Genomic DNA, 19,878 nt, shown 5'->3' with positions numbered 1-19,878 from the left:
GGTGTGTTCCACGGCACACGATGGAGCCGCGATCGGCTGCCGCAGGGTTTTAAGGCAACTTCAGTACCAAATACATGGGAACGGGGTGGCTGCCGCAGCCCGGGGGCTTGGCGGGAGCCGCCGCCCGCTGCCAGCGGCAGCCGGCCGCCCCCTTCTCTCCCCGGCGGAGCCGTTCCCCTCCCGCGCAGCCCCGGGGGCCGGGCGCGGAGCGGAGCGGGCGGCGGGCTCGGCCCCCCGCGGTGGTGGGGCGGGGCGGCGGGGCGGGCGGCCCGGCCCGGCGGGCGGGGACATCGCGGCCGCCCCGCTCCGCTCCGCGCCGCGCCGAGCAGACGCAGGAGCGCCGCGGCGGCGGTGGCGGCGGCGGCTCGGCTGGGCGCGCTCCTTCCCTCCCTCCCTCCATGCGCGGTGCGCGGCCAGCCGCGGGGCTTGCGCAGGTAGGCGCCCCGCCGCCGCTCAGAGCCCGGGCTGCGCGCGTCCGCTTGCGCTTTTTTACTTCCCCCACCACTTTTTTTTTTTCCCTCCTCTTTTTTTCCTCTTGTTTTTCCTTTTTATTATTTTTTCTTTTCCTCCTCCGTGTCGGCACCGGGGGCGGGGGGATTCCTCCTCCTCCTCCTCCTCCTCCTCCTCCTCCTGAGCGCCTCTCTCCCTCTCCCGGCAGCGCGGCGGCGGAGCGGAGCGGTGAGCGGCGGCAGCATGCGGCCGCGGGATGTCTGAGGCGGGCGGTGCGGCGGCGGCCGCGCTGCCCCGGCGCCGTGCCGGAGGCATGCGGGCGGCCTGGGGCTCCGTCTGGTGCCTGTGCCTGGCGGCGGCCGTCGGCGGGATGCCGGCGGGGCGGCGGGGCGGCGGCGCGGCGGCGGAGAGGAGCGGCGGGCAGCCGGCAGGTAAGGCTGCGCGGCCGCGCACACGTGCTCCGCGCTGCGGCTCGGATGGGGAGGGGGTCGGTGACGGCGGGGCCGGGTTTAGCGCGGCGAGTCTCCGCACGGTCTCGGAGAGTGGAAGGGGGCGGATGGAGATCGCCGGAGCCGGCTGTGGAGCGGGAGTTACGAACGCGGCACCGGGGAGGCGGCAGCGGGGCCGGGGTGAGCCTCCTCTCACAGCCGCTCGGCCAAGGCTTAGAGGCGCCCGGGAGGGTAAAACAGGTTTCAAGACGATCCCTGTGCCCCAGAAGTCCTGTCCCAGCGATGGCAGTACATGCAACCCCCGCCGTTTGACCCGTGGCTGCGTTTATAACTGCAGCTGGGGAAGGAAAGATGCCTCCTTACATGTGTAGCGCGCATCTTCGGCGCACGTCAGAAATGCTCGGGCTATGTGTGTTCGGGTGGGAAAAAAGTAAGGAGAGTCATTTATATCCACATCTTGGGAGCAAAACTGGAGTTGCGACAGCTCCAGGTGCACACACACTGGATCGCAGCTTAATAACTGTGGCTGTGCTGAGAAGGGAACAGCATTTCAGGGAAGGCGGTAAAGATCTCCCCTCGAGTGGCAGCACTGCAGTTGCAAGTGAAAAAAAGTTAACACGTCGGACAAAAGATGTTTTAAAAAAAAAAAAAATACACGGCGGGTTTGAAACGTCGTGTCTCTCTGATATGCCTCAGCTGCTACCTGAGTCCCTGTTTATTTTTCAAAGCTCTTTAATGGAAGGGAGCCCCCTCGCAGCCCCCTGTCTTCGGGATTGCATGTACCCGGCAGAAAGTTTCCATTGTTCAGGAAAGGGTTTGAAGCCTGTTTGCCAAAAAAGTGACAGGGGAATAAATGGGCTTCGTGGAGGCTGGGGGGTGGGGGCATTACTTTCATACCCCTTTTGGTTAAAGCTATAAATCACACCGGGGGTTGGTTTTGTTTTCAAGAAAGTCCTAATAAAACACCAGATTCTTAGTGTAACTCGTTTGGCTCATTTTTCACAGCCAAAAGAATTGATTTATGGGGCAACATCTCAGCGAGTTGGTCAGAGCAGATGAGGTCGGTGCACGGGAGGAAGCGAGCAGCCTGTGCTGGTCATAGGGGTGGGAAGCGGCAGAAACGAAGTGTCCCCAGTCCTCCCCATTTTAGCCTGAAGTACATATTGGCTCTGTCACTTTGGGCACAGTTGAACCCACGGGGGTCGAGAGCAACCTCGGTGGCTGCCTCAGTGGTCACCTGGGTTTCCACCTGCATCTTCAGCCCATAGCTTGGGGTTGATGATGTTGTCAAGTGGTGCTAAACCCTTCCCGTGCTCTAAGACACCTTTGCCCGTTAAGGCTTTAGGATAACGTTTGAATTTTAACGAGTGGTGTAGCTGGACGTTGTTCTGTGACAAGCATCCTTCTGGTCAAGTCTGTGAGCCGAGTGATGGGTTAGGATTCCAGGGGCTCTGCTGGAAATCTTCAGGACAGGCTCTGTTACCGCTCTGTCAGCTTTTTCAAAAGCAAAGGTGTAGCTGTCAAACCCCCCTGTGCTCCCTGGGAGCAGAATGCATCCCTGAGCAGAGGGCTCCTGTTAACCCCAACACCCAGCAATGTCTCCAGGGGTTGCCCCAACACTGCAAACCGCTGGAGGGTCCTGCGGGTAGGGGGCTGCGTGGGCAGGGGGAGCTTGGCGATGCCGGTGGTTCTCCCAGCGCCGACCACGTGTGCGGGGAAGCGTGAAGTCGGTGCTGCTCGCCCAGCTCCGTGCTGAAACCAGCGGCTCTGCCAGCGCGGGAGCACCCGCTGCCCGTCCGACCCTTGGGCGGGAAAAGGTTGTGCAAAAGAAACTGTAAAGAATATAAACCTTCAGAGCCAAGTAAAAACACATTTTACTTTTTCAGTCTTTTTGAATTGAACGGTAAAAAGCAAATTCTTTCTCCTAGTCAAATGGGCCATGGGGTATTGGCTCATTACTGAGGGTTGTTGTTCGCTGGGCTTTGCATTTACAGTCTAAGGCCTTATTTTCCATAAAGGGGCTTGGAAGGATTTTTCCCCAGTGATCTAATTCTCCACACGGGTCTGTGAAGGCTGTAACAGCTACTGCTTTGTGCCTATACCCAGCTACATAAAACACACATTGAAGGGAGGCATTCTCGAGGTATGTGTATGTTTGCTAATATGAATACTCGCTATTAGCGGAGGTGGAGGGGGTGCAGGTTTTAACATCTCCGCAGGGAGGTGTTCGGCTGTTGGCAGGAAGGAGGCAGATGGCGGGGCTGTTGCTGAATAGAAGCTAAACTAAAAACACCAGGGGCCTCATCTGGGCTGAGTTTCTCTTCTCTCCTTTTCTCGGGACTGCTGCAGGAAGAACAATGTCAAATTTCCCCCCCCTTCTTTTTTTTTTTTTTTTTTTTTTATGAATGAAAGTAGAGAGGCGAGGCAGGATTGAATGTGTATGTCATTCAGGGGCTATGACAGAGATGATTAGGGAGGTCAGTGAACTCCTTTGCAGCCTTGAGCATGCGGTCACTCTATTCAGCAGCCACAGAATAGACATCAATATAAAAAAGCCGGTCCAATTTGCATTAGTATTCAGATAAAGATATTACTTCGTACGATTTGTGAATGTCAAGTAATGCTGGCTGTTTTCTTAGAGAGCAGACCAACTGAAATGGCAGCGTTTCACTTTTAAAAGCTTATGATAACCGACCTGTCTCCTGTAGCTGGTGTGTATGTGTCTGTCTGCATACAGACAGTATACATGAAAAAGGGAATTTTGGGGCTTCTTAGGATTTATATTGCACTAGTTAGTTGCTGAAGTTGCCCGTGTGTGTCGAAAGAGTTTTACAGAGAGCTGCTAACGTTTGTGCGGGAAGGGGAGAGCTCTCCCAATCTGTCAGGAGCAAGAACCAAAGTTTCCTTGTGCAGCACTGGAGTCAAATTGTCACCCAGAGTTACTGCACAGACAGTTTTCAAGCCAAAAGCATGCGAAAGGGGCCATTTTGAGATTTTGCTGAATGGGATGCCTTGTACCAATTCCTGTGACTTTTCTGCTTGGAAAGAACTGGTGATGCAGTGGCCGAGGTGTTTTTCTTCACGCAGCTGATAGCAACCTGGCTTTTGTAGCCCTCCAGCGAGCGCCCAGCGAGGGGTCCAGGGTGTAAGGTACAGCAGCCCGCGTCGCTTCGCCTGGCGTATCTGAGCGTTTCAAAGTTCACTCTGAAATTATAAGGGTATTGAAGTGGGTGCCAAATGGCACCAGCCATTCCTGGAGCCAGCGTCAGGATTTATGCGTTAAAACCCTCTAAAAAGAGTCTCATATATATATATTTTGTGCATGAGACCAGAAACCCTTTAGATTCAGTGGGCAGCTCTCAGTGATACAGTTTTGAGATTAAAAGCTGATCTATTTGTTCTCCTTAACAGCAGCAGCTGAAAAAGCTATTGAGGCTAGTACATTTTGCTGAGTGATAAAATAAGAGGATGATGAAATACGGCTTTCAAAAATTCTATTTCTTACCAAATAGTGAACTAGAAAGTCTGTTCCAGTGCGGAGAGAGACTCATTAATGTATTTGATACTAGCTGTATAACATCACATCTTCTATGCGTATTGACAGGGGTCACTCCAATTAAATCTGAGAGGTTTTTTTTCTTTTAATTAAGACTTTATTAACAACCACTGGGTAGGCAATGTGATGAAAGTAAATCTGAAATTTGTGTAGCCAAGTGTTGATCTGGTAATTAAATCATGCAATTAAAGTAAGCCACTCTGACCAGCATGTTAACTTTTATGACTCCAACAAATTTTCAGTGCTGTTCGGGAACGTGTAGCTGTCCAGAAGCCTGTGTGAGTGTGGTTTTTGAAGTTATGTGAACACTGAAGAAGTCATGGTTGCTGTATCTCCACTACATCAAGACCATTTCCATCCAGTGGGACACAGTCTGCTGCCCGGACAAAGCTGAAATTTTGCTTGAAGCTCAGGGAGGACTTTTTTCCTCCCTATAAGGCTGGGAAACAGAATTTTTCCTCTTAAAATATGGTCGGTAAAAATGAACTTTCATATCCAGCTATATGCTTAGCAAGCTGTCCTCCCTGAAAACTTCCTGCATACGTCTGCTATTTCAGTTGGTGGCCCTAAAAGATGGGGAATCACCCCAGTTACTGAGCAGTTTCCAGTTTACAAAAGCATTTGACCAAGATGTTTCTGACAGTGGTCTGTCAGCTGGCACACAGAGCTATGACTGAAGGCATTAATTGGACCTTAATTTTGGTTAGGGCATGGTCTACCGGGAGGTTTTCCTGGCTGGCCGTTAAAGTGTGTAGGATGCAGTGCCTGGACATGAGCCCTGAGGCTTCAAAATCAGTAAAGACTTTGCTGTGTTGTTCTCATAGTATAGCTTTTGGCAATTTTTAGTATATGTGGAGTAGAACAAGCAGGAATATTACAAATTCAGATATTTCTGTTAAAAATACAAATGAGATTCCTTCCTCAGTTTGTTGACTTTTTCCCAGCTAGGCTGGACGTGATACGCGGATGGTCAATTAAACCGGCCTTATTTTTATTCTGTTTCCCTGTTTGAATAGACTTTTCTCTTTTTCCTAGTGTGCTACATGCTTGTAACTTTTCCTGTGTCCTGGGGGTTTGTCTGGGGCTCTGCATACCTCTTTATTATTTTTTCTGACCCTTCAAAAAAAAAAAAAGCAAAAAACACTACACTTGAAATCTGACTCAGCATCCTCCAAGCCATTTGGTGGCCTGGTTTGATAGAGCTGTTTCAGTGTTTGCCGCTTCATCTCTTTTAATATTGGTTAGTTAATAAAATTTATTTTCCTCCATGTACCAGGCTGGATTCCAGAGAGGATGGTGGCTTGGTAAAAATTCACCATACCTCCCTTTTTTGCAGCAAATGGGACTGTGGTTCAGCAAAGCCATTCGTGGTATGTGAAAGCGGACAGTCCAGGCTGCTAGGAGGAATAAATCCGATAGCACCCCCTATGCAAACGATGGGCTAAAACCATGTCTGAAGACACGTACAATGCCGAAAGTGCCTTAAAATACCTTGTTATGCTTTGACTTTTTTCCCTTGGCCTCCTGCATAGCTTATCAGTTTACTGTTTGCCCCTCTTTTGGCTGCTTATCTGGTGATCTTGTAAAAAAAAATACTTTTTCTCTGAAGCAGAGCTGACTGTCCCGGTCCCCCCGTTACGATACACTCACAGCTCAGGTTGCCAAGTGCTGTAGATACGATTTAAAACTCTGTATGTGTGAAGAAGGGCTTTTATTCCTGTGGTGAATGCAGTATTCCTGTGTGCTTACCCCTGAAGTATCTGCTCCTTGGCTTGAATCACCAGGAAGTTTCTGTAATATCAAAAGCAAACAAGAACTGTGAGATATGAGCTGAGTAAAACCTTTGGTAAACTTAGTAGTTAAAATGTGAAAGGTAATCAGACGTGAACCTGCCCTATTATTCTGATAGGCTATCTGGGGGGTTGTCACATTCAGGTGGATAGGGACTAGCCAGGTAGATTTTTTTTTTTTTTTTTTTTGGTGACACTCAGGTTACCCATAGTTGCAAAGCATTTTTTTGCAGGATAGCAGCACAGTCAAGTAACAAAACATTTCTCCAGTAACTGCTTCGGTTTCAGAAGTATTCATCTAAAAAAGGTGCGGTATTTGCTGTGGAGGGGGAGGTAGGTTTTGTGTGCTGGCCTTGCTTTCTCAAATCCAGAAAGCAAAGGAAGATAAAGAGTTGGTTAAATAAAAAGGTTATATTAAAACTTGGAAGGAGATTTCTTTATCACGCAGAACTGTATGCAAAACAATTACCATGTGCTTACACGCTTAGCATCTGTGAGATTTTGGGGCCGTGCCATTTCTGCAGGTTGCGAGGGGTTAAAAGTATTAATGACTCAGAAGTGAGAAGGGTTCCAAGTCTTCGGGTGAGGAAAGGACGCAGTCTAGGATCGCTCGCTGCGAAGCAGCGCGGCTCGGCAGGCTGCGGTGTGTGCTGAAGGCACTTTTCCCCAGGAACGCTGCGGCACGAGTAGCCCGGCATCGGTGTTTGCACCCAGCCATTGTACTGTGAGCTGTCGAAGTACCTGGAAATGTCAAGCTGACACATGGCAGCATGTTGGTTTGGGTTTTTTTTCCCTCTTTTCCTTTTCACCCAAGCAGCCAAGCCATCGCTACATCCCTTAGTTTGAATATAAGGGTTTTAGGGAAAGGAGGTAACAGGCGATCCTGGTGCACCATGGCATGCCAGGGACCTGCAAAGGTAACTTCCCAACTCCTGCCGTTTGATAACTGATAAAAGTATTTGTCGGCTTATCTTCATTTAATGCTTTTGTCTTCAAAAGTGGAGTGTTTTACAGTTGTACCTTTATTGCACTGAACTACCTTGTGTCGTTCATGAGGAATCTTCACTGAAGTATTTCAGCTAACATAGTTAAATCAGTAAAGCTTTGGAGACCACATCACTGCTAAGTTATAAAGTTTGGGCAAGTACCCAGCGGTAAGGGAATAAAATGGGTTTGAAGCATTTTGGAGTTGACTTGAGGTGAGCTGGGTGTAGGGGAGTCAGCAAAATAGCTGGGTATTGCTTAGGGACCAAACCTGGTGGTGGTTATGCGGTGCATGGGTGAGTTCTCACTGATGCCAAGGGAGAGAAGCAATGCAGAGGAAGGCAAGAAGTGGAGAACTTGACTGCCGTAGAGCTCCAAGGATGAGAGCATCTCTGAGGCTTCTCTCATGAAACACAGGTGGCACCTGACCTCTGTGGAGATGGGCTGAGGACATGGTCCCCATAGCGGGACCCACATCCTGGGAGCCGTCTGGTCCCCTGTGTTGCAGGTGGTGGCTCTGTAGAGGGAGTTACTGGGGGATTTCATCATGGCATGGGGCAGAGGAGATCATGTGAAGCCCTGAAGGTGTTTCTACTCTAGACTCCATGAGGTACCGCAGGGTAACATGCATCACCCTGGACTGACAACTCATCCCTTCTTAGTCATTCCCCCTGGGGAAGGCAAAATACGCATTTATGAAAGCTTTTATTTGAGGAGAAGGCAGATACAGGAGATGTTCCTGCATCCAAACGATGAGAACAGTCTTTATCAATCTTACACATTCCCTGTCAAAAAACTGAAAAGCTCCCAAGAATTGGATTTTTGATTTTACTTCGATGCTTGGCAGAGCTTGTAAAGATCCTTCATGGCAAATTTGGCTCTCAGTTCAGAGAGCTGTTGCTTTGTTTGGAGGTTTCACCATTCTTTGCTGCTTGTAGTCCTGTAAAAATAATAATGAGGTCCTGATCTTGCGCCTATTGAATCCTAAGCAAGAAAGCCCCCATTGATTTCCAAGGGAGCAGGGTGAAGCCCTTCACAGATCGTGCCCTTCACAGATCGTGGTGGGAGCAGCTATTTAATGTAAGTGTGGATTGTTTGGAAAGTTTTCTAATGACCCAAACATTTTAACAAGCAGAGGAAACTCACGAGTAAAAGAGTTCCCCAGTTTGGGGGTGGGGAGATGCCCAGTGCTGCTTCATGGGGACAATCGCTGGAGCCAGCTCTCCCTGACCTGTCCCTCTCAACCTGCTGTAACACAAACCTTCCCTTCCCATCTTGGTTTTTATAAGTCCAGCTTCGATACAAGCCAGCAGCAGCGTCACAGCCCAAACGTGAGCACCAGAGGCCACGGTGACGGCCACCGCTTGGTGCGAGTCCCGCGTGGAGCCGAGCCGTCGCGCCGGCCAACGTCCCTTCGTGTCCCGTCCTCGGTGCCATCATATCAGTGTCGGCCAGCATTAGCCCCCAGTGCTGTGATCTGGGAGCGGCACAATGCGCCGGGGAAAGTGTTAATAATCCCCCGCGGGGCTCCGCAGGCAGCTGGGGCTGAACTGGGACTGAGCTGGGGCCACAGGCTGCCGGGGCCACTTGCACAGGGACAGGAGCTGGCCGAGGAGCTTTCCCAGCACAGAGCAAGGGAAAAAGAATTTTCTCAGAGGGTCTGGGGTTTTTTTTCATGCCCCCCACCCCTTTTTCATGTGCAAGACTCAAGCACAAGAAATTCTCTCCCAGCAAAATTATTTCAGCAGCTTGTTTGAAGACTGTAGGTCTCGAACTAACCGGTGATTTGATTTTTGTTTAAATTTTTTTAATTCCTCTGTATAGATTTCCCCCCAGGCAAGCGTTTTGTTCCTGGCCGGCAGCAGGATCAGTGCAAGATGAGCACGCTGATTTCCCAGGATGTGCTTTGGGACATGGGGGTATCTGAGCTAAAAGTGAAGAAGAAAAACCAGTTGCAATTGGAAGATTAGGGGCTTAAGAGTGTGCCCTGACAAATAACATGTGCAACCAAAGATAAATCCTTGATGAGCCTGTCTTTAATTAAAAGAATGACTGGAATTAGGCAGAAGTACCACCTCTCCTGATCTCTATCATGTATATCTGTATGAATAAAGCATTTTTGGGGAGGGAGAAGAGAAAAACACCAGATTTTAATCGTCCTTTGGTAGCCGATATGTCTGCCTTCTGAAAGGGCATATTTCTCCCTGTCTTGGAGTACCCAGGCTTGTTGACAGTAAACAACTGTCACTTGGCAGTTTATGAAAGAAGGAGAATGTTTAAGAAAACATGTCCAGTTTAAATAGTTATGTTAATAGGCTGGGGGTTCATGCAGAAGTGGGGGGCTGGTAAATGGAAGTGCATAAATTAACTGGCGTTTACTGCGTAAGAGATGAGCTGCGAGTGAGTGCAGCTGGGGAAAAAAAAATTAAAAAATCATTTTTACAGCCGGTGTGTTATGCGTGATTCTGCAGCTTTCTGTGAAAGTATTATTTTTTTTTTTTTTCCAGGGAAAACTCGGAAAGCCTCGGTTCTTGCAGCTTGTGGTGGGTCGGGCCCCGGGAGGCCCCAGGGTGGGACGAGCGGTGGGGCTGGGAGCCCGACACTCCCACTGACCGGCCCTAATGCGGCTTCACGCTCACGGGCAGCACTTAGTCCTTGCAGCCACCCTCCTGCGTCCTCAGCCTCCGCTTTGCAGGGGCGATCGGAAGAGGAGACTGCAAGGAAACTCTGCCTCCCAATTTGTGAACTGATTAATTACAGAGAAAAAAAAAAAAAATAAGAAACGGCAGATGGTGTCCTCTCTGCATCCCTGCCCGAAGTTGCTACAAATCCATCACCCACCTTCTTCTGAGTTTAAAAACTCGTGAACGTAGTGAGTGATGAGCAAGCGTGAAACATTTATTCCAGCTCGGCCCAAAGGCATCAAGTGTCAGAAGTGTAATGAGTGAGGACCTGGTGTCAGGCACTTCAAATCTGTAATTAAGCGTAAAAATAAGTTTCAGGCTTTCCAGGCTCCTGATTTCCCTGGCTTGGGAAAAAGAGTATAAGCTGCTGTTGGGGGGTGGTGATGTTCGCCTTGAAGATACGAGGTAAAGCCACACTCCTGCACCCCGAGCTCCCATCCGAGCTGGGATACAATATAAATACCATAAATACTCTGAGGTTTAAATAAATACAGTGTAGGTACTCTGTTACAGATAATGTTTCTTTCAGCCGTGAGTATCTCACAGGGGATTGACAGCAGCACCTTCTTTTGCCCTTGTTTTAGACAGAGCAGAGAAAGTTGCAGGAGCAAATGAGAGCACCCAGAGTACGGATGAAAGGGTCACATTTAATTTTATTTTGGCCAGTGGTTCAATTAGCATTGCCATTATTTGGACAAGGAGGCAATGGAAACCCAAGCCTGAAACCTCTTGCCGCAAAAATGCCTTGAGATCTGCCCAGACAAAATGGAAAATAGCTCCTAGAAAGTGTTTATTGAGTTGTACTGGTACTCCAACCTGTGTATTATTTAGTGAAGGAATGAGATTTCTGCCTCATTTTCATGTGTAGGTGTGCTGGCATCTTGGGATTTGAGAAGACAGTGGGCTTCTCCATCAGGGAAGTCTTTGTGGAGGGATGGGAACGACCGAGGTGGCTGGGGAGACAACGGGGCGTCTCACTTGGACACTTCGGTGCTCGTTGGCAGAGAGAAAGAGGTTTTAGAAGTGTTTCTGGTGGTGAAAGGAAGGGAAAAGCTGGGAAAATCAGACTGTGGAGGATGTGAGAGGTGTCCAAAAGTGCCTGTAGAAGGTCCCCAACCAGCCCTGTCCTGCTGCAGGACACTGGAAACCGCCCTCTGCAGAGGGTCTGCAATTCCTTAAGGGAGCATTAAAATATCTGAGTGTAGAGGTGTCTAACCTGCTTTGGGCATTACTGGAGCCTAATGTAGTACAATTTGGAGAAGATGATTATTTGGGGGCATTAAAACTGCTTGAAGGGAGTCGGAACCGAGACACGCATGACTTCCTTGAACTCTCTCTTAATTTATTATGTGCAGTCCGAAACCCACCGTAATAGATACGTTTGCAGGAGACCATTAAAAGGTCCATTCTGGTGAACCTGATGCCCCGCTGTTGCTGCTGGAAATGATAAACCGCTGCGTTTGGGGCGGATGGTATGCGATGCCCTGTGTGTGCGCGCGTATGCATGGAAGCCGTTAAGTCCTGCTAATTTAGGGATTGTTTTCCAAGTCTGTTTTCTATAACTCCATAGACTTAATACAAATAAAGAACCAGCTAAGTTTCCTGTGAGAAGCGCAGAACAAACGCTAAGCATGGGATTTGAATGCAGAAAGGTGAAAACACAAATGTATACAGCAACAGCAAGTCAAACAAGCTGAAAAAATATTGTAGGGTTGATTTAACAGAGCAGTGAACTCAAAGCTGTCTAATCCCTTTAGCAGCCTTCTTTAAAGAGGAGAAATAAAAGAATTTTTGACATCTACTCTTCTTTTGCCATCCATCCCAACTCTTTCCAATAATGCTGAAGGATAAGAAATGAGTTTAGCACAAGGGCAGAGTGTTGCAGCTTTAGTTGATGTGCTTTCCTTTCTAAATAACAAAATCTTCGTTTGTCATTCCTGACTTTAGATTAAATGGATCAGACTTCCCGAAAGGAGATTACTGTTAAACTTCTCCAACTTGGGTACCTGGCACCTAAATCTTGCTTGAGGCACTGAAATAACAGGCTTGGTTTTGAAAGATGCTGAGCCAGGTCAGGCTCTGCATTTAAATCGCTTAAGCACTCTTAAAATCTGGCTGCTCATTTGGATGCCTAGATATGGATTTCTGGGCTTAATCACCGACCTTTGCATTTCAAATGTTTGCCCTTTGTTTTCTTTACTAAGTATGCAGACAGAGCAGCCCCCAAATTATTTTTTTTTCCTTTTACACAGCTGAAAAGAGCTAGCAGAGAAGACTTGAAGTTCTGTGTCCTATTACAGAGAAATAGGGATCTTTGACAAATGCCATTTTATGTAACTCAAGGGAAATTCGCAAAAAGGGGAATATTGACTTGTTTTCATTCATGTGAACATGATCCGTCATATATCAAAACCCCACAATTGGTTGGAAAAAAACTCACCCAAACTACCCTAAACCTTTGCCCTTTCTTAATCCATGTACGAGAGGTGGGTTTTTTTGTTTCGTTTTGTTTTGTTTTTTAAGATGTGCTTTCCCCCCACCCTGAAAGAGAGGCAATTGATAGGCTCATAAACAAATGCCAAACATTAAGTTCTAATCTCCATATAGAGGAGCTTGACCCTTTTTATGGAGAGGGAAGGTAGGGGGAGGAAACAGGGCCAGGAGTTTGAGGTTTAATGCTTATTAAAGTTTTAGTGGGTGGGAAAATGCAATCAATAAATTTTGTTTAATGCCTCGAAACTGGTGTTAGTTTTCACTAGCTATGCTGGGGAGTAGTTTTCATTTTGAAACTAGGACACTCGTAGTTGGAATGACAATTAATGTGGAGTGAATATGGTCCCAGTTGGAAGCCGATTTTTTGAATAGCAAGAAAACTTTCCCCACCTCCCCGCCTTGGCTCCGGAGTGAGGTAGCTTCCGTTTTTAATTAGTGAACCAGGCAAAATTTAGCTCATTGTGTCTTTCTGCTCCTTTGGCCCAGTGGATAGCTTGGATTTCTCCATCTTGCTGTCATGAGGCTGGTGTTTTGTTTTGTTTTTTCCTTCAGTTTTGGTGAGGAGAGGAAGCAGGGGGCTTCAGGATACTTAGGATTAAAGTCATTGTTAGGGGGTATTTGCAGCCAGCTGCCTGCATTAAATGAAGATTAGAGGAGCGCACATTAGAAGTGCAAGGGAAATGCAGAGGAGCTGGGATTTGGGAGCTGCATAGCTGTGAACCGAAGGGGAAAGCTTGGGGCTTTATGGCAAATTTTTTCTGATGCCATGTGATCTCAAAGCCCACTTCAGAAAAGCATCACAAGTACCAGAAAAGCAGCACAAGTAATTGCCAGGGCCAGGCCTGCCTGGGAATTGTAAAAGGACTGGGAGTCTTTGCATCCCTAAAAAGTTCTTCTGAGATAAAGCTAAACTTTGGGGCCTGGTGAACTTATGTATTGCTTAAAAATTGGTTTGCAGGAGCACTTAAGAGGTGGTGAGCATTTTGCTAGAATTCACTGAATAGCTGAAAACCCACCCTGGAGGTCAAAACTCCAAAAGTAATGAAGTTCTGAAGGATTTTAGGAAGGAAATGAGTGCGTAGAGGAGAAGCCCCCCCAAAAACACCTCAAAAAGAATTATTCAGCAATGCATGCTTATTGTTCTAAGGATTTTTAAAGAAAGTTTAAGAATATTTCAACAGATTCAGTTTCTCTCCATTCTTTATGCTTTGTGGGGCACTTATTTGTGTAATCTGCCATTCTTGTTGCAAACCTTGCTAATTGCTTGGTGCGTGTCGCCTACAAACCCTCACTGGGTATCCTGGTCCAGTAAGGCAGGAGGGATGGCATGGAGCACTGCTGCTGAGGAGCACAGGTTTGCTCAGGGCCTCCACGCTTTAGCAGGACCCAATCCTGCCCAGATGGAGGCTGGGGACAAGCTTTGCTGTGTCCGTTGGGATGCTGGGAAGCCTCAGTGTGTACCTCAGTTTCCATAGCTGCCTCCACTGGCTTTGGAAAGGGGTTGTGGTTGTTGCTTGCTTGCTGCAACGATGAGGGTTTTTTGAACTTCCTCAGGCATGAGAAGCGGGAATGGAAAAACATCAGCTGGTTTGTGTTGGAATCTGTCTGCAAGATCAAATCAGGATGCCTCTGCTGTGCTGTTTAAAAGCTGAGGCCAAGTTGGCCACTGTTCTTCAGAGGCAACAAGAGGCAGACACCAAAAGGATGATGATCCATCAGCACAGTCTCTTGTGCTCCCCTTGGGATCAGCCCACCGGGTGTCCTATCACTCTGCCTTGAGGAGGGAGTGGTCTGGGTTGAGCACATTTGGCCGCCATGGTTGGGTGAGGTGTGTGACATGTGAGAAAACCATCCCTGGAGACATCCCAGGCCAGGCTGGACGGGGCTCTGAGCAACCTGGTCTGATTGAAGATGTCCCTGCTCATGGCAAGGAGGTTGGACTAGATGACCTTTGAAGGTCCCTTCCAACTCAAACTATTCTATGATTCTATGAAACCAGCTGCAAGGGTGCATTTGCTTGCATGCTGGGCTGAGGCTGGTGGTGTCCCACGCTGCTGAGATCTGATAACAGCTCATTGCCTTACTCCTGTTGAGTAAAGCACGAAGGCTTTGGTACCTGGGAGAGCAGGAACCATCAGCATGGGCACCCTTGAGGTGCTTCAGCACAAGCCAGGAGCTCTCGTAGGACACATGGAGCAGAACAGCCTGGGGACCTCAGCATCCCCACGCTGCTTTGTCTCCACTCCACCGTTCCTTGTCTTTAGGGACCATTGATGAAGAAGTGGGGGACATTTCATACAAGTTCTTTTATTTCTGTTAAAAAAAAATCAAGGAGTACAGAACTGTGAGATAAATAGATAGGAGTAGTCATTGCTTTGTTGTTTTGAGTGAGGAACCAAGGAAAGTGATAGCACAGTCTGGCCGAATTTTAAGGAAAACTCCCCATCACTGCCTGTTCCTTTAAGCCAGCAAAGCCCCAGCTGAAGTCTGTCCTTGGGACAGGCTCTGGGCTCCCAGCAGCAACCAAAGCTTTGTGTCTCTTGGGTTTTGCATTCCTATTCTTCTTAGGTGTAGCCAGGAGACCTCTTTGATTTGTTCTGTGCTTTTTTTTTTTAACTCCTCTGGGATTTCCAAGTGCCACAGGGAAATCCTCCTGGCCAAAGTGTTTTTGTAACTTTTTTTAGCTTTGTGACAATTTATTTCTTCTTCTAACTCTCAGCATCTGAATTGGGTGATTTGAGAAAACAGTCCATTAAAAGGAGGATACTGTAGAGTCCTGATGAATCCTGTTTTCTACTTGGCCGGTGGAACTGAAAGCTAATTGCCAGTAGTAAATCCATTCAAAGGAAGGCTGGAGGGAGGGAGAAAAGCTAATATTCCTCCTTGAATGCCATTTAATCTCTGAAACCTTTCATGCAGATGTAAATTAGGATTTGCACAAGAGAGTCAACAGTTGCTCATAGATAAGGCAGATTTGCAACATCTGCTTTTCCATTCTAGAAGCTCTTCCAAAGTCACAGCCAGGAATAGCCAAGCTAAACACTAGACACTTTTTTTTTTCTTTCCATGATCTCTTGTTTATGAAGAAAGCTGTATATGACACAGTTATCATTCTGCTAATTCTCTAGGAAAAAATTTTGCTTTCCTCCTAACACAGATCTAAGAAAAAAACCCCGCCAGGTGGTAATACAGTGCAGCACACTTGTTAACATCTTTGGAAGAAACGTTATCTGGTAACAATTGCGTAGACTGCTGTGTGGTAATACAGTATAAACAGTTTGCCTTGCATTATTATTAGGAAAGCTATTTTAAGCTTTTCCAGGAGAACTACCACCTCCTAATGCCACCCCCCTGCAAACACACACATAAGGTGAAAGATAAAGTAGCACCTTCAAATGATGGAGTCAAACCATTTGCGGATGTGGTTTCCTAAAGGCACATTTCTCAGTCACAGTTTAGGCCTTTACAAAAGCAACCAGATTTTTTTTTTTTTATTTTTGCTAAGGTGTGAGCCTCAGTGAGCAGGGGAGATAACCCAGCCAAACACCATGTGGGGAAATAATATTGTTTCCGCAAAGCATCCCCTGCTGCTGTGATGGCCGGAGCCCCTTCTTCCTGGGATGGCTGTAGCCTGACACCAGGAAATGTCGTGACCTTGGAGGGAGAGAAAAGGGACAGAAGAGAGAAGAGAGGATGTATATTTTATATAATACTTTTATATATATAATATTATATATGCTATCATATACCTGAATGCTATACATAATATTATGTAAGTGTATATATAAACATAACTATAAAATATATTTAATATTCTATATAAACCACATAAAACTTATATTTTAGGTTGTATTATGCTGTGCCAGGCTGGTGATGTGCCCTTTGGGGTGGCAGGGTCATGGCCAGGCAGGGGTGTTCTGCCACTGGCACCATCACGGCTGCTGCAGAAAGGAGAGGAACCTTTGCCTTGCATAAAGCACCGCCAAAAGTACAATTATAAAAAATACCCCATCAGCTCCCCACGGTGCAGTGAGGATATGCGGTGGCTTCAGCTGAGCTCGCTTTGCTGTGGGGGCCGCTCCCTTGATCTTATCTGCCCTGAGAAGGCAGGTACCTGGGGAAGGAGGCGATCCCACGATCTTATCGTGCCCACCTTCCATGGGGGCTGCTGCTGGGTGCAGGGCCCGGCACTGGTTTGGTGGTTTTCAATATTCCCCCAGGGCTTGTCTGCCTCGGAGGGAGCAGGGACGTGGCGGGGTGCTCATGGAGAGGTGGCACTGGGGCTGCTTGTCACCCACCCTGGCTGCTTTTTAAAATAAGGCAAGTCCCAAAAGAACAGCGTTCAGTAAGAAAAGTGTTTTATTTCCTTTCTGGGCAATGGGGTTTGGGCAACAGGGTTTACTCTTCAAAGAATCACAGAATGTCAGGGGTTGGAAGGGACCTCGAAAGCTCATCCAGCCCAATCCCCCAGCCGGAGCAGGAACACCCAGATGAGGTTACACAGGAAGGTGTCCAGGCGGGTTGGAATGTCTGCAGAGAAGGAGACTCCACAACCTCCCTGGGCAGCCTGTTCCAGGCTCTGTCACCCTCACTGAGAAGAAGTTTCTTCTCATATCTAAGTGGAACCTCCTGTGTTCCAGTTTGTACCCATTGCCCCTTGTCCTGTCATTGGTTGTCACCGAGAAGAGCCTGGCTCCATCCTCCTGACACTCACCCTTTACATATTTATAAACATTAATGAGGTCGCCCCTCAATCTCCTCATCTCCAAGCTCAAGAGCCCCAGCTCCCTCAGCCTTTCCTCACACGGGAGATGCTCCACTCCATCATCTTTGTGGCCCTGCGCTGGACTCTCTCCAGCAGTTCCCTGTCCTTCTGGAACTGAGGGGCCCATAACTGGACACAATATTCCAGATGAGGTCTCACCAGGGCAGAGTAGAGGGGAAGGAGAACCTCTCTCCACCTACTAACCACCCCCTTCTAATACACCCCAGGATGCCATTGGCCTTCTTGGCCACAAGGGCCCAGTGCTGGCTCATGGTCATCCTGCTGTCCCCCAGGACCCCCAGGTCCATCCCTTTGCAGAAGTCCCAAGGTGAGATGGGGAAGCATCCCTGTCCCACGAGCAGTGACACAGGTTGTGAGGGGTCAATAATACTGTGGGTCCAATTGTGGGACACTTATTTAGAGGACACAGTGCTGGTCTAATCCTGGAGATAGTCTTTGGGCTCTTTGCCATCATGGCATTGTTCATCCCACGGATACTGGGGCCAGGGGAGGTTTCCATATCCCTACAGCAGTTGGCCACTGACTCGGTGGTTGTGACCATGGTCCCCTTGCGAATGGGACACCAAACTCAACAGGAGAAAGCTCTGTCATGGTTGTTGCTCCATGATCCTATAATATATATCCCATCACAGTGGATTTCATGCAATAAAATACATAGAACAAGAAATGCTTTTGAATTAACCTGAAGAGAGACATGGGTTGAGTACTGCTGTCTTTCTGCTTGTTAACGTGCCAAATACAACTCGTCCAGCTTGAAAAGGGAAAAATACGATCCACTGAGAAATGAGCCGCTTAGTCCATTCCACCACTGGGCTGTGAAGCAATCCTGAAAAGCCTCTTCAGCATTAGTAGAGTTCAAGGTGGAGTGAGGAATATCTTGCTGTTGGTACTGAAGGTCGAGTGCCTCGAGCCCTCTGTGGTGGGAGTCCCGGCGAGTTTTGGTTGTGTGGTGGATGTGTCCCAGCTGTGGGATGTGTGCTGGAGGAGGATGATGCTGATGGGGGAGGCAGGCACCCTCCTGAGCAGTCCCTTGGGATGCTCCCAAACACTTGGATGTTTGGAAGAGCAGAATTGTGGGAAGCTATTCTGGGAGGAAAAACACAGGTGAAGAGAAATAACTGGATGGAATGTCCTGGAGACAGGACTCAGCACCCTGTGAGGTGATGGGGGGCCCGGATCTCCCCCATCCCACCGAGCTTCCCATGGGCACTGTGGACCTTCAGTGCCCAAGAGCAGCCCCCCATGCTTTCTGCTGCAGCACCTGAAAATAGTCTCTGCCTCTGGGGAGGGCACCAGCCAGGCTCTAGGTTGGCTTGAAGTTTTTTGGGGAACGTAAGCAGCCCAGGAATGCCCCACCACCCTCCACCTCCTCATCCTTTTGTGCCTGAAAAGTAAATAACTGCATATCCTCCCCTGCAGTTCTTGAGAACTGCCTGCTTTAAAACCAAAATAAAACATTTCCAAGCTCAGCCAGAAACAAGTATTGATATCTAAGAGGAGCAGACACCTGATGGAAATACTGACACACTTAAGCACTTGGAGCTACGAGCCACACAGAAGGTGAATTATTGCTGGCATGAGCCAGGCAGCTATGAAGTATCTTATCCTTATAAGTGAATACTTGCAAAAGCATTTTAGCATTGCTGGGCTAGCTGCTCCTCATTGTGGAAGGTGCTTCCCAGCTAGTTGCTGCCTTTTTGCTCCTCTGAACAGCTTGAAAATTGCCTTTTTCTCTGTATTGTGTTTGCTACAAGCAGCAGTGATGCTGCTGCAAGTGCTGATCTCCATCAGAAGCATCTCTTGATGATTCCCAACTCATTACTGCTTTGGCTAAACTAATAAATGGTTGAATTTTAGTCATATCTTGGGAGCCCACAACCTAGATTGCCTCCTCCTCTCCAAGAACCCATTAAAGCTGCAAACTCATTAATCCCTGTTCTGCTGGCAAGTGACGGAGTAGGTTCCTGTAACCCCTACACGAGTTAACTCCCCAGTAATTTATACCTATGTCTACTGTGGATTTGGAAAAAATGCTGTTAATGTTAGATCCCAAATGGGAGTTTCCTTCGGGAGAGCCGGGGGCAATTTTGCAACCTGATTTGCAACAGAAACGCTTTAGGAAAGTTGAAAAGATGTGTGGGGATATCTGTTTGCCAGCAGCGAGGATGGTTTTCTTGGGACCCAGGACTGGGATCCCGGAGATGTGTGTTCAGCCCCAGTAAATCCAAAAACCTGTCTCCCTGCAGTGCTGCTTTGCAGTGGGAAGTTTTCTGAATCCCTCAAAGGTGCATGTCCTATGCAAGACCTAACCATATCGGGAGAGCTTGTCGCCTGCTCCTTCGTACTGGTTTCCCTAAGATTTAGCAATGGGAGATGCAGGACGAAGAAGGTGGCCAAACCCTTGCCCAGGTCCCCAGGAGGGCTCAGCCCATCTGTGTTAAACCCCTCCCAAGTACAGGCTGCACACCCAGCTCCTGCCTGGAGATGTAGACTTATGCAAGCCTGCTGGCTGGATGCTTGGCCTCAGAGGGGTCAACTTCATGTCTCCTTCATGCCTTGGTGATTCTTGTTGAGAAGGTGTTGGAAAGACCAGGCACTTGCAGCTGGAAAGTGGGAAGGAGGTTCTGAGCTCTGGGCACCCAGTGGGAGACATGAGCTCTGGTTCACCACTTTGAACTCCAGCATG

Source organism: Caloenas nicobarica, chromosome 4 (genome assembly GCF_036013445.1).
Source record: "Caloenas nicobarica isolate bCalNic1 chromosome 4, bCalNic1.hap1, whole genome shotgun sequence".
NCBI lineage: Eukaryota > Metazoa > Chordata > Aves > Columbiformes > Columbidae > Caloenas > Caloenas nicobarica.
The sequence above is the reverse complement of the archived record's forward strand: the minus strand, read 5'-3'. Positions refer to the sequence as shown.